This window comes from Daktulosphaira vitifoliae, unplaced genomic scaffold, assembly GCF_025091365.1.
Source record: "Daktulosphaira vitifoliae isolate Bord-2020 unplaced genomic scaffold, ASM2509136v1 Scaffold_2, whole genome shotgun sequence".
Taxonomy (NCBI): Eukaryota; Metazoa; Arthropoda; class Insecta; order Hemiptera; family Phylloxeridae; genus Daktulosphaira; species Daktulosphaira vitifoliae.
In genome coordinates, this window is record NW_026099573.1 from 21,958,109 (window position 1) to 21,981,444 (window position 23,336).

At 27.5% G+C, this 23,336-nt stretch overlaps 1 long non-coding RNA gene across 7 annotated transcripts; it reads right to left on the reverse strand.

The window, feature by feature from the left end:
* Positions 1-1,307: 1,307 nt before the first annotated feature.
* On the reverse strand, positions 1,308-19,538 carry LOC126899996 (uncharacterized). Of its 7 annotated transcripts, XR_007702771.1 has the most exons (9): positions 19,335-19,538; positions 18,248-18,391; positions 17,725-17,878; positions 17,484-17,646; positions 17,311-17,400; positions 14,504-15,136; positions 14,072-14,438; positions 13,825-13,876; positions 1,308-2,206 (listed from the first exon to the last, which is right to left on the reverse strand). It is a non-coding gene; the product is annotated as an uncharacterized LOC126899996 (long non-coding RNA). The 7 variants fall into 7 exon arrangements; XR_007702769.1 differs by lacking the exon at positions 13,825-13,876 and having other exon boundaries at positions 17,492-17,646; XR_007702766.1 differs by lacking the exon at positions 13,825-13,876.
* Between the last annotated feature and the right edge of the window lie 3,798 nt (positions 19,539-23,336).

Here is a 23,336-nt window from a genome sequence, read left to right on the forward strand (position 1 = left end):
ATAGCTAAAAATGTTATACGCATAAAATTATTTAATTTTTTTCATTGTGTCAAAAATATTTAAATACTAATTAATTAATTAATATATAATCATCTATCATGTTATATTCTAATGTATATTTAAAAAAATCATTTTTTTTAAGATATTACACTAGATAATTAAGTGAAATCTAGACAAATGAACTTTATGTGAATGTGAAAATTTTTAATTCTTAGCTCTCACTTTAAAAGGGTAACTATTTGAACTTATTTATAAAACATTAAAAACTAACTTTAAAATGTCAGTAAATAGTCTAATAGAGTTCATAAAAATTCAACTTTAATTTAATAACACAATATTTCAATGAATTCGTTTTAAATTATGAAATGTAAATTTCAAATAAAAATCACTAAAAATATTATTTGGAAATAAATCTTAAGACAGTATTCGTCTTAATTCATAGTTATTTTTTTAAAAATGTTTCAAATTTAATTACATACATGAAATATGCATTAATTTAATAACATAATTTGAAAATAATTACTTATATTAATGATAACACAATAGATTATTAAATTTATCCAAATTAATACATAATTTGTGGCGATTATGTAAAAATTATTTTGATGTTTATTGTGAATGTATATTTTATGTCTTTATCTGTAATTGTGAATTATATGTATACTTACCCGTTGTATTTCATTATTGCATTAATCAATTGTGTCTAACCATTTAAACTAACACGTAAGATAACATTGTATTTTTAAATGTCAATTATTAAACATAATTTGTTTTTCTCAACATTATACTTTGTGTTTATTTTTATTTAATTTATTTTTATTTTAATTATTTTATTTCATCGCAAAATAATTGCCACGTAATTCACAAACGAAAAAGGTATCTTTATCATACCCAACACAAAAAAAAAAAAGCTCGACATCCAATCTCTTAAATGATTCAGTAAAGTAAAATGTTGATAGTTATAGTTATAGAAAAGGTTGTTTTGAAACTAAAAGTTTGAGTGGGGATTAAAAATTATTTGTAGTTTATATAAAAAAAATGTCCTGCTGAAATTATTACATTCTTGAATGTGTTGGTGAGCGGCGAGAAATTTCAACAATTTCCCCTAGAGACGTACTAGGAGTAACATATTCGCTTGAAGTTTCCTCAGTCAGCTAAAAAGACTTTTTGTGTGTTATGATTAGCCCAATCGAATATCATAAAGTTAGGCAATATTGACTAACTAATTAAAAGGCTTAGTACAGAAACTAGACAAGCCGTTTTTATATTTTTCAGGAAAAGCATTTTACTATTAAATTTTCATTTATTTGTTCTAAATTAAATATTTAATTTAAAACAAATAACATAGAAAAAAAATTCTGCAGTTAACATTATTCATATAAATTGTTAATGGATATTTCTGCAGTCTTTGAGTGATAGCTTACATACTTACAAATATATACAATCTTTTTTTCCAAATTTAATGAAAAAGATGTGCAAAAATTTGAGACTTCTGCAACAAGTTTAACTGGTTTTTCAGGCTTTTAAACTTGGTTATAGTACTTATTTATTAAAAAACCAAATTTAACTTTTAAATTGTCACTACTTAATAATAATCAAAAATATAATGAATATCTTCTAGTTATTATTTATTAATATTTTAAAATTCATTAGAATATTTACAATTTAAAACATAGAAAAAACAATTTTTTATTATGCAAACACACTTTAAATTTTGTTAACTAATAAAAAAATAACTTAATAATTTATAATGAATAACATAATGATTTAATCTTTTAATAAACACAAGGTTGCACAAACTATTTTTGTTGGTAGTTATTTAATGAATAATTATGGAAACAACAACAGAATAAGAAAAAAGAAATGTTAATAAGTTATAATTAATTAAATTTGGAGATTTTAAATGTTTGTAACATACATTAAAATTCTTTAAAGATATATCGTTTAAATGTTTATAGATGTAAAAATGGTTTAATTCAATAAATGTATATTTATATTATAAAATAATTGATCTAATTATTACATTAAATAGTTTTATTAAATAAAAAATATATACTGAAGTTAATTGTTACAATATTTGTTCTCAAAAATTCAGTTTAAAATCAATTCAAACAAATTAAATTTGATGTCTTCAAAATTTGTATACCTGTTTGTTGTAAAAGCCATTTGTTAGTGTCTTTGTTTTAATATCTTGTTGTTATTCAATCTAAGAAAATGTAAATAAATTAGTAGAAAGTAGTAATTATTAGTAAATATACTGAACAATAGATTAGAATATGTTCTAAATTATTTATTAATTTTTCTGATTATTTTAGATATAGAGAGAAAATGTAGACTGATTAACTAGATTAACTATTAGTATGATTAGGTAATAAATTATGACTTAATAAAATTAAATCATTGTCATTTTCTAATTTAATAAATCTTTATAAAAAAAAATTAATTCTTTAGTTTAGTGTTGTTAATTATGAATGCTACAGTGAATAAATATAGTATACGTATTGTAAATACTGTCAAGTTGAAGGTGAACAAATATAGGCAATTATATGTGTACTAGCTGACCCGGCCACGTTTCGCTGTGGTTTGATTATAAAATTAATATTATTTTCAATTATGGAACATAACTATGCAAATATTTATAAAACTTATGAATCTGAGTTATCGGAAATTATCATTGAATACAATTTTTAACACTAACAATGAAGAACGATCCAAACATTTTTTTTTGATTTTATACTTTATTTATCTGAAATTCAAGTACAATAAAAAAATAAATAAGTAATATCAAAATTCTTTATTGCTCACATTTATATAAATTAAAATGAATCAATGAGGTATCAAAGATTGATTTATACTCCAAACAATTAAATTACTATTATGTTATGTTAATATTAAAATTTAATTAAGCGCTATTTGGTACACAATATTTTTAGTTAACGCAATAACCTATGAAATGTATCGTAGATTAATATATAGGAAAAAAATGGAAATCACCATCAAAATGTCTAAATGGAAATCACCAATTATTGTCAATATTTTTGTGAAGCGTTTACAATTATTGAAAGAAAACACACATAGACAGGCGCCATCTGTAGGACGCTTACATTACTTTAATAATGAAAATTGATTAAATATAAGTTTCATAACACCATCTATGAGAAAATAATAGCAATCAACTTTACGAATATAATTTTCAATAAAAAATAACTGAAGCTATTTATCAAGATAAAAACTATCCTATTGTCTAAGTTGGAACCAATTACACATGTATGTCAAATTTCATCAAAATCGGTGTCCATTGCGGACAAACACAGTGATATGAGATTTATATATATATATATATAAATTGGGTTACAAAGTAAAATATTGAATTTTCTTTAATATAAGCTTGATAATTGTTAAATTATTTATGATATAAAAAAATATATGTCATAATACAAAAACCTTTATATACCAAAATAACAATCATTTTTTACATCCAACAAGAACAAGAACCGGGAATTCTCTCAGAAGAAATTGAACAGGCAGTGTCAAAACTGAATCATTATAAGGCACCTAGATCAGATGAAATCACGGCAGAAATGCTAAAACTATACGGAGTTAAGGGGGTAAAGATCTTCGAGAAAATATACAATGAGGTTTGAACCATAAGAATATAGCCTGAAGACTTGGTAGAATCTATCTTCATACCACTTCATAAAAAAAGGTCTTCCGAAGACCGTAGCAACTACCGCACCATCTTATTCATCTCATATGCTTCCAAATTCCTACTGAATGTCAACCATGCAAGATTGAGATACCACGTATATAGTCAAATACCTTTGGTAATGTACTTCATTGGCTAAAACAAAGCTTTTAACTGTGTACAATGATGGAAACTATGGACAGTCATACAAGAAATGAGAATCCCTGTACATATCATCCAGTTAATCAAGAGCTTATACGCTGGATCAAAGACAGTAATCAAAGCACAAGATGCAGTATCAAATCAATTTCAACCTACAAAGGGTGTTCAACAAGGGTGCATCCTATCACCTATATTTAACATCTACAGTGAAGCAGTATTAAGAGAGACACTTCAGTAATGGAATGGTGGAGTGGTTATTGGAGGTAGAAATATCGATAATTTGCGGATTGTGGATGACACCGCAAACCGCATGTATGCCGGGTCCGAATCAGAGATGGGCCACTTGCTAAATCTTGTTGAAGAGGCAAGTAACAAGTACGGCCTAACAATAAACAAGGGCATGACCAAGGTTATGGTTGTAGATCGGGTGGGAGTACTACCATACAACAATGTACTGAACGGCTACCAAAAAGTGGATGAGTTTACATACTTAGGTTCAATTGTACAAGCAGATAGCGGATCATCTAAAGAAATTAGGCGTCGTGTTACACTTGGGAGGGAAGCAGTCAGCAGGCTAATAGAAATTTGGAAGAATAATCATATTTCCAGGAACAGCAAGTTGCGACTGCTTAAGACACTTACCTTCTCAGTGATGTTTTATGAATTTGAAACATGAACACTCAAAGTAGAAGATGTAAAGCGCATAAACGCCTATGGAATGTGGCCTTATAGAAGGGTGTTGAGACTTTCCTGGATGGAAAGGAGGAACAATCAATCAATTCTGACCATGCTTAATATGAAAACAAGACTGGTTAATGGTGTGAAAGTAGAGGATCTTAAGATTCTTTGGCCACATCATAAGGGCTGGATCGAGCCTGGAGAAGCAGATAATCGAAAGTAAAATAAGAGGTAAAAGAGCACCAACGCGTTGGATAGAATAGATCAAGACCATCACTGGTTATCCTCTGGGAGAGGCCATTCGATCGGCAGAAAATCGTGAGCTTTGGAAAGGGATTGTTGCCAACATTAACTGATGGATCATCAAACTTCCATTTTTGGAAGATGGACTAAAGAATATGTAAAAAATATTAAGAAAGAAATAATTTTTAGCTAAAACAATAAATAGAGTAATCAATTCAAATTATATAAAAACTATCCATATTCTTACATTTAACATACAAGTTAAAAATATTTCATGCAACAGGAAAATAGAAAAACTATTAAAAAAGAGTAAAATTAATAATGATGAATGTGTAAAAATTATTTGAAAATGATTAAAAAAATTGGAATTAGATTAAATATCTTTTGCCTATTATTATCCCTGTGGATAGGGGATAAGAATACTTCTACAACCCCTTTGCCAGTTCTAAGAGGTGACTAATGAGGTTGTGTCAAGTTGACAGTCAGCTTAAATTTTTGTCGAAGAGTATGAGGAGTCCTGAATAAAACTTAGGCGGATTGGTGCGGGGATAACAAGAAGAAATAAAGTAGTTAAAAACGGAGAAGGCCTAAGGAATAAATTGTTTGATTCCAGCCAGACAACTTGTATGATAGATGTTTCACTAGTCATGTGTACAGGTCTACCCAACTTATAGTGTCTATGGTGTAGGGACATCACCACTTAACTCTAGGCTGGACTCGTGTATAAGGGAGAAAGATAAATACAAAGTAAGAATAGGTAATTGGAATATTGGAACAATAACTAGTATAACTATTGAAGAGGAGAAAAGTGAACATTTGCTGTATGCAGGAAACCAAGTGGAAGAAAATGAAAGCAAGGAAAATAGACGAGGGGTATAAAATAATATACTCAGATAAGTGTAATACAAAAAAGGGTGTAGGGATAGATAATAATGGATAAGGAGATAAAAAGTAAAATAGTAGAAGTAGCTAGGAAAAATGGCAGAACTATAGTTGTAAAACTAATTATCGAGGAAATAGTGTTGAATGTAATAAATGCCTGCCTATGCACCATAAGTAGGATATGATGAAACAAATAAGTGCTTTGGAAAGAGATGTATGAGATGATGTAAGGAGTATCTGACAATAAGGATGCGGTGATAGGTGGATATATGAATGGACATGTTGGTAATGAGAGGAGAGGATATGAAAGATTACATGGAAGGTATGGTTTTAGTGGGAAAAATGAAGCTGAATAAAGAATCCTGGATTTCGCAGTATCGTATGATCTTGCTGTGGTTAATACTTAATTTAGAAAGAGGGAAGAACATTATATAACATATAAGAGTGGGAGTAATAGATCACAGATCGATTATTTTATGTGGAGAGCGTAAAGCGAGTAAAAGATTGTAAAGTTATACCAGATGAGAGTGTAACTACACAACATAGACTGATGGTAATGGAATTGTGGTGTACCGGAAAGAGAATAAACAAAAATAGAAGAAACACAGGGGAAAAATCAAAGATCCTGTGATGGAAATTGAAAGGGGAAAATGAAAAAAACGGTAAAAGAGAGGACGGTGTGGAATGTCGAGGGAGACATAAATGATGTGTGGAATAGATTTGCTAGTTGTGTAAAGAATACTGCAAAGGAGATTGTTGGTGAGAGTAGGAGTAGAATGCCAGGAAACAAGGAAATCTGGTAGAGGGATGAGGAAGTTCAAAAAATCATAGAAAGTAAGAAAAAGCAGTTCAAAGTATGGCAGAAGAGCAAAATGAGAGATGATTAGATGGAGTATAAACGCTTGTGCAAAGAAACCAAGTGTGCAGTAAGTAAGACAAAGTTTAAGAGGTATGATGACTAGGAACAAAGGAAAACAAGAGAAATCTATTGACTAGTAAAAGAGAAAGAAGGTCTTATAATTATCTTTATGTAAGGTGTATAAAAAGTGTTGATAATAAGGTACTATCGAGTGATGATGATGTCAAAAAAGATGGAAAGAGTTAATTACTAAATTAATAGTGAAAATTACTAAATGAAAAATAACCAAAAGAGTCATTTGAGGATATCTTGTAGAACTGGTAGATTTAATTAGTGAGAAAGATGTATGGAAGGCTATAGTATCAATTAAAAAGAATAAAGCAGTAGGACCAGATGAAGTACCAGAAGAAGTATGGAAAATATTAGGCAGCGTGGGCATAAGGTAGTTGAAAAATCCTTTAAATAAAATCTTATTAAAAGAGAAAATTCCAAATGAATGGAGGAATAGTATTGTGGTGCCGATATTTAAAGGTAACGAAGACATACAGGAGTGTGAGAATTATAGAGGCATAAAGCTTATTAGTCATAGTATGAAAATTTGGTAAAAGGTAATAGATAAGAGTATAAGAAATGAGACATTGGTATCTTAAAACCAGTTTGGATTTATGCCTGGTAAGTCAATAATAAAGCCATTAATTTGTGTGAGGCAACTTATATAAAAGTTTAGAGAAAAGTAGAAAAAGCTGTGTATGATATTTATAGATTTGGAGAAAGCATATGACATAGTAACGAGAAAGGTTTAAAAGTGGGCATTGATGAAAAATGGAGTCCCGAAAAGGTACATTAATATAATAGAGGATATGTATTATGGCACTTGTACCAGGGTAAAAAGCGTAGGAGGAATATCAGAAGCTTTTCGGGTAAGAGTAGGAGTGCACCAAGATTCTGCTCTAAGCCAATACTAATTTTCTATAGGAATGGATGAAATTACTAGAGAAATACAAGGAGAGGTGCCATGGTGCATGTTGTTTGCTGACGATATAGTATTAATAGGAGAAAATAGGGAGGAAATTAACCAAAGGCTAGAGGTGTGGAGATCAGCTCTTGAAGAAAAGGGTTTAAGAATAAGTAGAAGTAAGACAAAGTATATAGAGTACGAGTTTGACAAAGGAGAAATGAGGAGTTCAGTGACAATAGGCGAGGACCCATAGGAGAGGTGGAGAGTTTTAAGTATTTAGGATCAGTTGTGCAAAAGAGTGGTGGTATTGACGAGAATGTAAGACACAGAATTAAGTGCGGGTGGTTAAAGTGAAGAGAAGCGTCTGGCGGCGTCTTATGCGATAAAATAATTCCAATGAAGCTAAAAGGTAAGTTTTACAAGACTGTAATAAGGTTGGGTTTGGTTGGGCGGTTGATAAGAAAGTAGAGCAGAGAATGAGTGTAGCAGAGATAAAAATGCTTAGATGGATGAATGGAGTGACTAGAAAAGATAAAATAAGGAACGAGCATATAAGAGGGAGTATAGGTGTAGCGTCAATCGTGGATAAGATTTTACAAGACTGTAGTGAGACCAGCTATGATGTATGGTTCAGAGTGTTGGGCGGTTGATAAGAAAGTAGAGCAGAGAATGAGTGCAACATAGATGAAAATGCTTAAATGGATGAGTGGAGTGACTAGAGAAGATAGATTAAGGAACAAACATATAAGGAGGAATATAGGTGTAGCTTCAATAAGATGAGAAAAAATAGACTTAAATGGTTTATTTATGTTATGAGGAGAGAGGAATTGGAAGTTGTAAGAACAGCTATAGAAATAAATGTTGAAGAAAGAAGAGGTAGAGGAAGACTAAAAAAGAGATGGAGGGATGCTATTGAATGCGATATGCAGACAGTTGATGTGAGTGTAGATGATGTAAGTAATCGTGTCAAGAGGAAGTTTAGGATAAGGGTTGCTGACCCCAAATAGTTGGGATTAAGGCGAGGAAAAATAAAAATATTCTTTTGCCTATTATTAATAAATATATTTAATACCACAAAATCCAAATGTCAGAGTAGAACAAGTAACATGATATAAATATTGATGACTGATGAAACCCTAGATCTAATGGAAAATTGCATAAAATACTAAAATTAAGATGGCACATTATACAAATTTAATAGTATATTAAAAATAAATTATCTTATAAAATAAGATCTTCATAGAAACGAATCAATGTTTTGCGAACAATTTGTTCGCCTAAAACAATAGAAGAAATATGAGTAAGTAATTCATCTTATGGAATGGTACTAGTACAAGATATACATTATACTACTAAAAAAATGAGAGATGTATGTTTTATTTGTCAATTTTTAGAAAACCAATGAAAAGAAAATAAGAGATGATGCAGAATTCAAGATTTGAAAACTTAGGAAAAATTCGAAAACAATACTGATATGTTTGAAAAAATAAATATTGGAAAAAATTGGGTTCAAAAAATAAGTACTACGATGTTTTGACATTTCTGCACTACTTTTTAATATCTTATAAAACCTTCTATTGCATTTGAATATGTGATAGAAAAACTTAGACAGTGTAATTGTAATCAGTGATCTGAAATTTTCAAGATAAAAAAACTTAATACAGTCAATATATAGATATTAATGAAGAAAGTAATCTCATTATCCACGGAACACAATATTTACTTAAACACGAGTTAAAGTACAGTTTTGATGATAAGCAGAAACATCTTACTAAATTTACAAAATGGAGATTCTCTAATATAAATTATAAGGTCAAATACTTATTTAAGGATACAGGTAAAAAAATTGAGAACAAACATAAGAAATTGCATTTTAAATTGATAAACATAGATTAACAATAGATCATATAAAAAATGTATTAACATTAATTTAAAGTTTATTTTAATAAAAGAAATATGTGAACACTTGGACATCTTTAAAATGTGATAATACAAACAAATATTGAGAATTTGAGGATTTACTATAAATTAATAAGTAATGTCTAGAAAAAGAAACAGAAATATTTAAATTATAAAATAAATAATTTATATTATGAAAATTATTCAAGGCAAGAGTGAAGAAAAATATAGTGTGAAAGTCACAAATAAGATAGTCATAACATTTTTAATAACAGACAGATAACAGAGGAATTCAGATACTAAGAACATAATAATAGGTAATATATTTACAAATATCACATAAATATATAAAAAAAACCAGCACAGTGGGGTGGTGGCACAGTGGGGTCGTGGCATAGTTGGGTCCAGTATAGATGATATCTGACAGTGATTAAAATCACTATCATAAAAAACGCTTCGATGCAAATCTGTAGATAGTGTTTAATTAAAAAAAAAAATTTGTTAAAATAGCATATTTTTAATATGGTAGCCATTTGCGCATAGAAGATAAATTGTCGGGACAAATTTTTTTTTTTCATTTTATAGTACATAAAATAAGCTTTAATTTGATATATGTTTGAAGGACGCAGTATTTCTGGAACATTTTCAAAAATTAAGTTTAAAAAGTTAATTTTTGTAAAAAAGTTGCTATTTTAAATCCCCCCTTATGAGCAGGTTAAGTGATAGATTTTCAAAAAAATGATATCAAATGAAAGGTAAATATCTAACGTTTTAGTATAAAAAAAAATTATGTTGATTTTTCAAAAAGTTATGGAAGTTTTAAGAAAAAAAAGTGAAAAAATTTCGAAAATTAGCGATTTTTAAATTTGTAATTTTTTTGGATATTTCCCCCATTTGCGGGAAACGAGGAAATTTTTTTCAATTTTTAAGGGTAATGTCTTCAACTAGATACCATTTGTGATCTTTTGACACATTTTTGAAAGAAATCGGTCCAGTGAGAGCTGAGAAAATGTGGCAACAGACATAAAAAAAAAAAAAACACATAGTAAAATTAATACCTTCTCCACTTCGCATCAAAGCTAAAATATATAGATAAAAGGGTGTTAGCTTAAACATAGTGATACTTGAATAACGCTAATAATAAGGAAATAATTAAAGAAATATGATCTACAGGTAGCTTCAAAATAAAAATCAACGAAATAATAAAACATTTATAATGAACAGTTATCATAAAATGTGGTTGAAAATAATCTTCACTAATTATTTTTCACTCATTCTAATTGATTAATTTTAACTTGATTATTAATTTTGTAACAACTCAAAATCCCCCAGTGGTTGGAGTTAGAATAGATAGGTTTTCCCTGCCTGCCGTAAGAGGTGACAAATGGAACTTGTAGTAGGACAGCAGCTCTTACAATATTGAGTATAGGTGCAAGTAACCTCTTTAGAGGTAGAAACAAACAGTTACACATCAAACAAAAACCAGCAGATATGGCAGCCATTTAACTAATGGTAACACTGCGATGCGATAGGCAAAAAGGAGCCACCACATCAACATTCCTCAATAACAGCAACGAACATGACATTTTCTCAAGTAAAAGATTTCAGAGGTAAAATAATCCCCCATTCAGATCTCCAGTTGGGGACTACTAGAGAGGAAAGAATGATCAAGGGAGGTAGATGAAATAGAAGAATAACAACCTGGAATGTACAAACACCCTACTACAATGCAGTTAACTGGATAACCTAAAAAAGAAATGGCAAGGATGAACATCGATTTTCCGGGAGTTTCAGAAGTAAGATGGTCTTGAGCTGAAGATTTATAGATTTACATACTCAGGTACATCAGTTGAAAATCCTAAATGGGGAGGAGTAGGCATAATGCTTTGAAAAGATATTAGAAAGAAAGTAAAAAGTTACATTCAGTATAGTGAAGGGATTATTCTTGTCATAATAGAAACCAAACCAAAAGACACTATATTACAAGTTTATATGCCAACTTCCAGCAGTAATGATAGCCAAGTAGAAGAAGTATACGAACAAATGGAGAAAGCTATTGTAACAGTTAAAGGAGAAAAAAATCTAATCATTATGGTAGACTGGAATGCAATAGTAGGAGAAGGAAAAGGAAAAAAAATATCATGGGTAAAAATAGCCTAGAAAAAAAGGATGATCGTAGAGATAGGTTAGTAAAATTTTATGCAAAACATGACTTGATAATAACGAATACATGCATTATCATCATTCAAGGAGAAGGTACACAAGGAAAATGCCAGGATGTAGGAAGGTACCAAATAGATTTCATTATGGTAAAAAATGGATTTAAAAACCAAGTCAAAGACAGTTTGAGTTATCCTGGTGCGGATAGACAGCGACTACAATCTTGTTGTGAGGAAATTTAATCCTAAATTCAAAAATATTAAAAGAAGAGAAAACACTTATCAATGGCAAACCAATAAATTAAAAGAAGAAAAAGTAAATGAAAAGTATAAAAAATACACAAATAAAATAAAAATATAACAGAACATAATCACTTGAAGAACATCCCTGAGAAAAGCAACTACAAATTCAGCAAATTAAACAGAAAACAAAAACCTTACTACCAAGGAATCAATGGATAACACAAGAGATTATTGAAATGATATAAGAGAGAAGAAAATATAAAAACTTAAATACTGATGAATATAAGAGAACATACAGGACTCTAAGAAACTTAATTATAAGGAAATCAAAAGCAGTAAAAGAAAAATATGACGAAATAGACATTTTGATAGAATAGGCAAGAGAGAAGAAGCATAAAAAACAGTATAAGTTCTTTGAAGTATGTACACCCAAATGTGGAACAATAGAAAACAATGGAAAAATCGTTGATGAACAAGAACAAGTTGTAGATAGATAGAAAGAATACATAGAAACAATGTATGATGAAGAACTAGTTGTTATAGATTTAGAAAAAATAAATGATATAGAGCAAGAGTATGTAGAATTCCGGTATTAAGAGAAGAATGACAAAGCATAAAGATACTTAAAACCAAAGAAAGTAGCAGGAATAGATAAGATTCAAGCCGAGCTTAGGAAGGAAGCAGGAGAAAATATGGCGAATGAATTATTTAAACTTATTAGAGATATTTACAAAACGGCGGATACTACTTACCAACTTCGTAAAGAGTATAATTATTCCCATTCCAAAGAAGATATCAGCTAAAAAGTGTGAATATCAAACAATTAGCTTGCTCTCACATGCCTCAAATATTTTAACAAAAATTATGTATATGAAAATGGAAAAGAAGATAAAAGAAATATTATTAGAGGACCAGTTTGGATTTAGGAAAAATATGGGTAAGAGAGAAGCGATATTAACTTTACGATTAATAGTGGAAAAAAGAATATGGAAAGATAAGTCCACGTTTATTGCCTTTGTTGACATTGAGAAGGCATTCGATAATGTTAAAAATGCTGAAATGAGCTGGAATTGCAACCACGGAAAGAAAATTGATATATCAATTGTATAAATATAAAAAAAGCTATCATAAAAATGGGAGATATTCAAAAAGAGTTCAAAATAAAGAAGTGTTAAACAAGGATGTACATTATCACCTGTAATATTTAATGACTACATTTAAGAGAACATAGAAATTATAATAGAGGACACAGCTAGGAATAACAGTAAATGGTCACAAAATAGACATGCCGAGATTTGCAGATGACATTGCAATAAAAGCAGAGAATGAAAAAGATCTAAAAAAGATTTTATGAGAATTGGAACAGGTGATGGAAAAAGATTTACATATAAAATAAACACAAAGAAGACAAAAGTCCTAGTATGTAGTAGAGACAATAACATAAGAATAAAATTAAAGGATGATGAAACTATAGAACAAGTAGAATATTTCATATAGTTGGATAGCACTATAAGCTAAGATGGGAGATGCAAAAAGGAAATTATAAATAGAATATCCCAAGCTAAGGTGGTATATTTAATAAGAAAGGAAGTCTTTTTACTTCAAAAAAGATTGACCTCAATATTAAAAAGAATCTACTAAAAATGTACATCTGGAGCATCATATTATATGAATGCGAAACATGAACTATTGCAAGAGAAGAAATGAGAAGAATAAGGCATTTGCAATTTGGTGCTACAGGAAGACAGAAAAAATAAATTGGACTGATAGAATTACTAATGAAGAAGTTTTAGAAAGGGTATCTGAGAGAAAATTAAGGGGTATTCTAGTCTAGAAATTTAAAAAAATCGATTTTTTTTTTTATATATATTTTCAAAGTTTAACTATTCAAGAATATGTCTACAAGAGGATTTTTCAAAAATCATTAGGGATTCTCTGTTTACCTGAATCCATACTTCTCAATAAACCTTTTATCCCTTTGTATATATATACATATATATATTGTAATACAAGAACCCAAGGTGACTTGTATCGTTTATATTTAGTGTACACTTACATCCAGATGCTAATAGTTGAATTCTAACCTTCAAACCACGTGGACGCATATACTGCAAGTGAAATAAAAATATTATGAAATATTTTTTTTAAATAAAATGGATAAAAAATGCTCAGCGCAAAAGATTACACATCCAGATCCACAAAAAAAAAAGGCGAAAAAAAAAGAAGACACCAATTTTATGAGTACATCAGCAGCAAAATTAAGTAAATCAAATACTGAAGAGGTGATCATTAAAAATAATTACCGCTACTGTGTTTTGGAGTTTTTTTAAGATTTTTTCAGCTATTTCTTCTTTAATTTTGTGTACTACATGCAAAATGAGATTAAATTTTCACAAACGCCTTATTGCGGACTAGGTTTTAAAATTGTATTACAATGTGGTTGAGATAGTGTACAATATATACCATCATGTCCATTCGTCGACAAATCCTTTGAAGTAAACCGAAGAATTATATTTACTATGCGGCTTTTGGGAGTTGGTAGGGAAGGAATAAATATCTTCTGCAGTATGATGGATATTTGTCAAGGATTAGCAATCGATACATACTACGGTTGTGTCAAAAACATACATTTGGCCGCATCTACAGTTTATGATCTTATTATTTCCAAAGCTGTAAATGAAGAAAAAGATTTAATTTTAGCTAGTGATCACTAATGCTTGTCCAACGGATTTTACTTTGAATTTTACAAACACCCCGATTGACCACTCAGAGATACATGCATCCAACGCATCAATGGCCTGAACTGCTCAATATGAAGAGAGAAACGCAGAAAGTAACTTTTTGAAGTCGTAGAAGGTCCAATGTATAAAACAGGAATGACAAATTGAATAAATGTAAGTCTAAAATATCATTTCATGACTGCGAAAAACTTTACGCGAAACTTTAAACGCGTTTTTCTAGAAACTGACTTTTAAAAGAATACCCACGATTTCTCAGGTTCTACTGGACCGATTTACATGAAATTTTTGGAGAATCTTCTTTATAGACTTGCTTATGTTTGGAACTATCCCCATTCCTAAATTTCAATTTTTACTATTTGTAAAAAAATTCGAAACAGTCAAAATACGTGGTACAAAATTTTTTTTTTTTTCAGTCTCCATTTTGTGAAAAAAAATTTTTCCAACATTTCCGTAGTTCCAGACATTACGACATTATTCTAGATTAATTATCTTTTTTTTTTTTTGGTTTCAGATTGCTAGGAGGCTTGAAATCGTGGGTATGACCACGTGCCAAATTTTTGAGGGCCCCCACTTCATCAGCTGTTTTATTTTGAAATTTGTAACATTTTTTATTGTTTTTCTGTCTTCCTGTAATGTTAATAAATAACTAATAAAAAAATGGATAGTAAAAATATTAATTCCCTTTTTTTTATGACACTTCAAAAATTACCTGAAATTAATGCCTCTAGACTAGATTACTACCTTAATATGGAAAAGTATACAAAAAAAAGCAAAATTAATTAATATATTATTATACTTTAAGACACAATGGGTTGCTATTATTAATTTTAGAAGGAATAATCAATGGCAAAAATCATAGAGGAAGACCAAGAATACAATACATAAGTCAGATAGACTTAAGAAGATGACGGATGTAATTTATATCAAGAGTTGAAGAGAAAGACTAGTGATGGAGAAACATGGAATTTGCTACAAACCAATCATTTTAATTAAAAATAAGTAATAATTGATAACTTTTAGATGAAATTAGAAATTAAAGTAACTGTGATCAAACATTGTAATACTTGTCAAAATTAAACTAGTTTACTAAAGAAGTGAAATAATATTAAATATAATAACTTTTATTAAAATAAAAACTAAAATGAAAATAGTTATTTTTAAATGAAGTAATAATAAATAGTCTCTATAATTTTCAAATATTTATTTTAACAACTAAAACAATATATTATTTAAATGAAATACAAGCTAAAAAACGTATATTTAAGTTAACTTAGCTTTAAACTATATGATATTATCAAGATATTTTCATTATGAATATTAAAGATTAATATAAAGACAAATATAGGAAATGTTTATCAATATGAAGATACAATATTAATTAAGTAATTAATTAATATTTAACACAATAAATATGTTAACATAAATGGTGAATTGAACATAGAAAATAGAATGTAATATATTAAGCAGATCAATTTGACTTAATTAAAGTTAGACAGATTAATTACACAGACCAACAATGTAAAAAATTTTTTTTTATCTTATTCTTATATTTTTTAGGATGCCGAATATAAATATGTTACTTAAAAAACTATATCACCTACTATTTCTTCACATTTTATAGTTTAATTTATTAAATTAAGTGATTTTTAAAGAACTGAACAGATGTTATATAATTAAAATAATTAAAAAAATGATTGGATGTAGATAATGTTGGTAGCACTGCTGAAATACATGATCTGATCAAAAAAGGTTGTTTATTCTATGTTTTTGTTAAATGCTTATGTTTTGTTTACTGTCAAGCTAACTTCATTTTCATGTTTCATAAACATTTGCTCAGTACAAGGTCTACTCGCAGTTGTAAACACTGCTGATAGTTTTTGTTATATTTTTTCAAGACATTAAAGTGACAGAAAAACGCTACCAGGGCCATTGGAACACCAGAATGATGGGGACTACTGTTGGTCACTTCATTGAGAAGTTCAACAAGCATAATTTATCATAGAAAATATAACGCAAAAAGTTTAAAAAAAAAAACCAGTGCAAATCAAATTCAGCTGACAAATGAAACCTGTGTTATATCTTTGTTTTAAGTAGCTTATTGTAATTACAAACCACGCTAATGATGTAATATAGTACTTCATTGATTTCACCATATACTGTATAGAGGTTTTATACTATATAATAATAAAAAAATTGTTTCATAACATGGGCAATACAAAAAAACTAGATTTAGATTCAACTCACAAAAATCTCCAAGATCAGCTAATACAGCAAGTTTTCAAAAATTATTTTTTTGTCGACCAATGTTATTTAAATTAAAATAATTTAAAAAGCACATTGAAACATAAAACAACTCTCAAAAAGAATTTCATAATATATACAATACAAAAAACTAATATATTTTCGTAGGAGAAATTCTTATGACTTCAATTTGAAAAAAAAAACCATTATTACGATGTCAAATAAAAAAAAAAAAAGGAAAGCAAAAAAAACGATACTACTATGAATAAGTAGATATCACTGTTTAGAAAATAGAAGTTTTGAAATATAAATTTACTACACAAAATAAATTTAAGAAAATGAAAACATTGTTTTTGGGAAATGATAGTCAAAGCAAGAGAAAAATTATTTACATTAATAATTTTATTAATGTAAATGTAAATTAATGTTGATTAATCAACAAGTTATATGAAACCTCCAATTAAATTTACTAAGAAAATAAAATAAAGATATTACAAACTAAGGAAATTGTAATTGTCAAATAAATACTGTTTTTAACATATCTTATATTTTTTATATACTTATCCTCTTGAAGTATTGTTCCATCACCTGCATCATTATTACGCAAATACATGATATAAAAAATCTCTTGTATTTTATTCTTCAATATTCTATTTCACAAAAAAAACATTAATTATACAAAAAAAAGTTGTAAGCTAATTTATGACTGTAAAATAAGGTATTTATTGCTCACTTTCATACCAATTTACTATTACTAAAAACAACTGTCATATTGTATTTGTCACAGAAGTAATTCCATAAAATAATATTGAATAAAAATTTATTGTTCCAAATATATATATAACTATTATTATAAGGAATACTGGTTTTTGCTAATTTTCTCCATCTAAATCATACTATAAAATTGTAAATAAATTAAAAATTACAAATTTACAAAAATTTCAAAAAGAGGTAAAAAATTAATTTAATATTACAACAATAATGAGATTGTAAAAAATGTTTTTTTGATTCTTCAAATTTATCATTCGACTGTTACAAATTTATACATTTACTTTCCTTAAATTATAAAATGAAACTTTTACATTTTGTTGGCAAATCAACTCTAACAATTTTGGTTTTCATTATTACCTATTAGAATTACATAACTACTAGATTTATTGGTTATAACGAAACGTTAATAAAGTATAAAAATTAAGCTTTTTAATTATTTTACTATTATTAATATTTCATTATTACATCTAAAATATATTTATTAGCAAATAAATAAATAAATACATTTTAAATAAATAGATACTGCAAGCAATATTACAAATTAAGATGTACTAGAAAAAAAAAAGAATAAATAAATTTTAGATATTGTAAATTATGAAAAATTTATTTAGGTTGAATAGTGTGTGCAAAAAATGCTTTTACATTTTCATAATGCATAATTACTCCAATTTACACAACTACTACAACAATAGTTGTTTTAATTAGAAAAAATAATATTACACAAACCTATTGAAGTATAAATACAAAAACATCTTACAAGAGTCTTAGTATGAATTGTCATAATTTTCATTTTTCATCAACTCATTTTGAATAAGAAATACATATTTAACGTTTTAACAAAAACATTATTCTAGTTATATTCATCTGTAACTGACTCAAAAATCATACAACATTATATAAAATAAAATAAGTTTTAGACCTACTCTACAAATTCAACATAGTAATTTAACAAAATTATGTTTAGGCTGAATAGTGCATGCAAAGAATGTTTATATATGCATCTACTCTTCGATAATTCTTAATTTCTTTGATTTATACTACAGTTTATTTTATGAAATAAATTTATCAGGAAAAAAAAACTTATTTAAACATAGTAAATTATCATAATTAAGTTTAGGTTGAATAGTGTGTACAATGAATGTTTAAATACGCATCTACTCTTCCATAATCTATAATCTTTCCAATTTATATAACTACTACAATAAGAGTTTATTTTATGAAATAAAATTATCAGAAAAAAGAAAATTTGTAAATTATCAAAATTATGCTTAGGTTGAATAGTGCATGCAAATAATGTTTATATATGCAACCACTCTTCCATAATCCATAATCTTTCAAAAGAAACCAAAAACTAACTTTAATATTTTCTCTAGAAATCTAAACTAGTTATTTCAGTAATTATTTCATATAAATAAGAACCAAATCATTCATTTCTTTTAATTAAAAAAAAAAAAAAATTATTTATTTAATTATTTATCTAATAGTTATTGCTATTAGATGTATATATGCTATTTTAATACTTTATGTATATAAAAAACAGTATCGTTCGATATTTTGCAAGCAATTTATTTTAAAAATAAGATATTAACTTTAATTACTAAGTACAACTAAGAACAAGTGTTTTCATGTTAGCTTTGACACTTATTAAATAATACCATTCATATTATGAGTGTATTTTGAAACAAATGATATAAAAGAGTTTTAATAAATCTTAACAAAATTTTATGAAAACTGAAATAATTGTATATAAATAATTTATTCAAAAACATCTGAAAATACTTAATAGTGCATATAATTAGTAATCAATACTTACGAGGGAAATATTAGTTTGTAAAATAAAATAAGGATCTTTAAAGGTAATTACAACTTTAATAATATATCATAATTATTAAAAAAATAGTTTGTTTTGCTAAAACCACACACGAAAAATTTCTGTCACACAACAAGAATTTGGTTGTAAAATATTATTGGCTTTTAAAGCTACGCACGACCGAAACGCACGACCAACGGTAGAAAAATGAAACTCGTTTGGAGGAAAAACAAGACCGCGTGGCTATAATATACATAGAACGTAGATCTTGATGACTCATAATCGTTAATGTTATCTTTGTTATAACCTTAAAATTCTATTTTATTAAAATAAACTAAGAATCATAAAAATCATTTTAATTCCAATTTTATTTAACAAACTAAATAAATAACATAGGTAAAAATTTTAACTGTGTAGAATTGGTCCTTTATTAAATACAGTTTTCATTTATTAAATAAGTTATAGAAAATTAAAAAAATGAGTTTTTAGACTTGTATTGTATATATGAACCTGTAGGTAGTATGAGTGTTGTGCTTTTTTATTGGTTAAAAAAAATTATTGGCCAATCAAATTTCTTGAACAGTTGTTCAATCTTATTTATGCGTAAGATTCGAAAAATTGCTGCCGGTTGGAAGCAACCATCTTCTCTGGATTGGTATTATTAATATTTTATGAAGACTATTGTCATAGTCTATGATAAATGTTTCAAAAAACTTTTTTTTATTCGTCACTTTGTTTATAGCCATAATTAAGGCTAAAAACAAATTGATCATTTAAATGATAACCAATATATCTACTGTTCATAAAATTGGCCCGTATTTTGTGCATTAAATTATCATACTTTGTTTTTAACGACAATGTATAATTACAAAATAAATGTTAGTGTTACTGTAATTACCTTAATAATATCGAATCTGTGTATTTCTAAAAAATGTCTAGCATGGCATTTAATGAGATCATATTTTATGTTACTACTGGGTATTACATTAATACACAGTAGTAATCACAATAGATTTATTTTAACATGCATATGTTTAGGCCATAGGGCAGAGAAAATTTAGGTGGACCTGGCTTACCCTGCTACTAGTGATGGAAAAAATTACAGTAACAGTGATTTAATACAATTACAACTTGAGTAGTAATAATAATCTATTACTTGGAAGAAATAGTATTATTTAATGTTATTTTGTGTTTTACAAGAGGTGAATTCTTTTGATGATAAATTCTCCAATTTTCTACTGAGCCCAATGCTTAATAAGCAGGTTATTTCGTAATGAAACCTATACTCACAGTGACTTACATCAAACGTAAAATATAGATGGGCCAGTATAACAGCACTACGTATTTGATCCATTACTGGGTAATGCGTAAATATATACATATTTATACAATAATACACTACGGCCCGGTTGGATGGGTTTACACTTTCTAAAGGTGATAAGCTAAAAAAGACTGCCGGACGATAGTACAACCACCACAAATCGCATGAACTATTATAACTTCAGTACTCTTGTGTATTATATTATTATTTGCATGTGTATATACTCATCTATATACTGCATCTTTAAAACTCAATGACATAATTAATTTTTCTTTCTTTTTATTTACTTGGTGATAAATAAATAAAAATTTATATTTTCTCAATTATATTTAATACATAATAATTATTAATCGATAATTTTATCGATTAATAATAAGACACTCGTTTCCTTGGAATCTATTGATTAATTTTTAATTTTCGTAGAAGAAATAATATTATTGTAATGTTTATTTAATTAAATATTTTTTTATTTTACAAAAAGTAGAAATAATATATAAAAATATTATTTTAAAAAAAATTTATATTCAATGGTTTGCCCCTTTAAATATTTTTTATGTAGAGTAAGATGACAAATTCAGTATTTATCAAATCAATCAGTTTTAGCAGCTCACCCAGCTAACATAAAATCGTCTTACGATAAACTCAGTGGCGATTCGTAGTTTGGACGACGTGACGATGGCACCCCCTACTAAAATTAATAAAAAGAAGAAAATTAATTGTATATTCTTAATTCTAAATTTTTATTTACGACCGACAGCGTCGTCCATATGGTTAAATATTACTATATTGGGTATTTTATTGGTCGACCGTATGTTGATAATATTAAACCCAACCTACAAATTTTGTAGGTTTTGCTCTTTACTATTAAAATTTACATTTAATAATGTATGGGAGCCTATTGCCTATCCGAGCAACCCCTAAAAGCGGCCCTGTATACAGGATAGATTTGATAGAGGGTTTTATGGAAACTTGCCATATGCCACACATTTTTGGGATCTATGAATGTCAATTGAAAAAAAAAATTCAACCTCTTAAATGTTTTAATGATCTTCGTAAACCATAGATGTAACTATAGGGACTAAGTAACCCCTCCCCAAATCAAATTAGACATTATATTAACGGTGACATAAAACATTTATGAAGGAGTTTAATTTAAAAATATAGGGATAAAGGTTATGTTTTTACCCTTTATATTTGCAGAGGGCTACTTAAAATTGTTTATACTCCAATCATTTGAAAATGAAAGTTTAAAATATAATAATAATTTTTTAAGTTGTGAAATTCATAAATACATAAAACTGTTAATTAAAAATTGCTTGCAATATTACAAAATTAAATAAAATGTCATTTAAATATAAATAGAGAGAGATTGATTTATCATTGACCACTAAATTTCTACTGAAATAATAATTATCTAAAAAATAATTTTTTTGGCTTTGATAATTAATGTAATATTATTTATAGATCGTTAAATATGTTTTAGATCCGACCCTTATAATATTACTAAATTTAATTTATTAAATAGCTTATAAAATAGACAACTTTTTAATTAAGTAAATGACTGATCGATAAAAAATTTTAAACCACTACTGAGTAACTTATAAATATATTTATACTTAAGCGAGTAAAAGTATGCGATCGAAAATGTGTAATGATAAAATCCAATTACTTATATATTACAAAAGATCAATTATAAAGGATTAAATTGAAAACAAACTACACTAAATTAACGACAAATTCATTGATTAGTTAGAATTCGATGGACAGATATTTAAGAAAATTAATATTTAAGTTAATCGAAGTAAGTAGTAAGAGCGACAAATTAAAATAATCAGATGAACAAAACGGAAGTGTCATAAATGTATAGTACAATGAATATATTGCATGAGAGAATGTAAATCGGTTGGGGCAAACATTAAAATAGAAGAAATCAATCTTTACTAATATTTACTTAGTTGTGTTCTTTCGTGTCCCGCGGGTTAGAAAAAAATTCATAAGCAAACTGGCAACGTTTCTGTATAATTAAAAGGGACAGAATATTGAAATCATTTTCAACTTATGAATTCCATACGTTGCCAGTTTGCCTATTAACTTTTATTATATTCGAATTTGTCGCCGTTTTTAAAATATCTGTTCTATCTGCTGAATAGGTTGTTTGAATTTGTCGCTCTAATATACAAAAATTATTGCTATTAATAGACTGACCGGTTGAGTTATTTTTTTATTTGTTATTTATCACCTATTAGTATAGTAAATAAATTGCATTTATAAAATTTATGTTGGTTATTATGTCGACTTAGACAAATTTTGGTACAAATTATTCAAACACCACTTTCACTACACTAAAGTTATTGTTTTTTTAGCAGAAATGTTTGTTATGTTTGACCTAAGTTATCATTTTATTTTTTATTTTATTTGATATTGTTTATATAATATAATTTACAATAATTTAATTGGTAATGCATTCATTTAAATGCTAATAAGTTTTAATTGAAAATTTTAAAATATTAACTTTTTTTTAATTGTGAACTTTTAGATATATTAAACTTTTGTTATATTACAAAAAAAAATTAAATATGTTATTTAAATAAATTTACTGTGTGATTGATTTATTATTGACCACTAAGTTTCACCTAAAGTAACAATAATCTTAAAAGTATTTTTTTTGGCTTGGTTGAGTATTT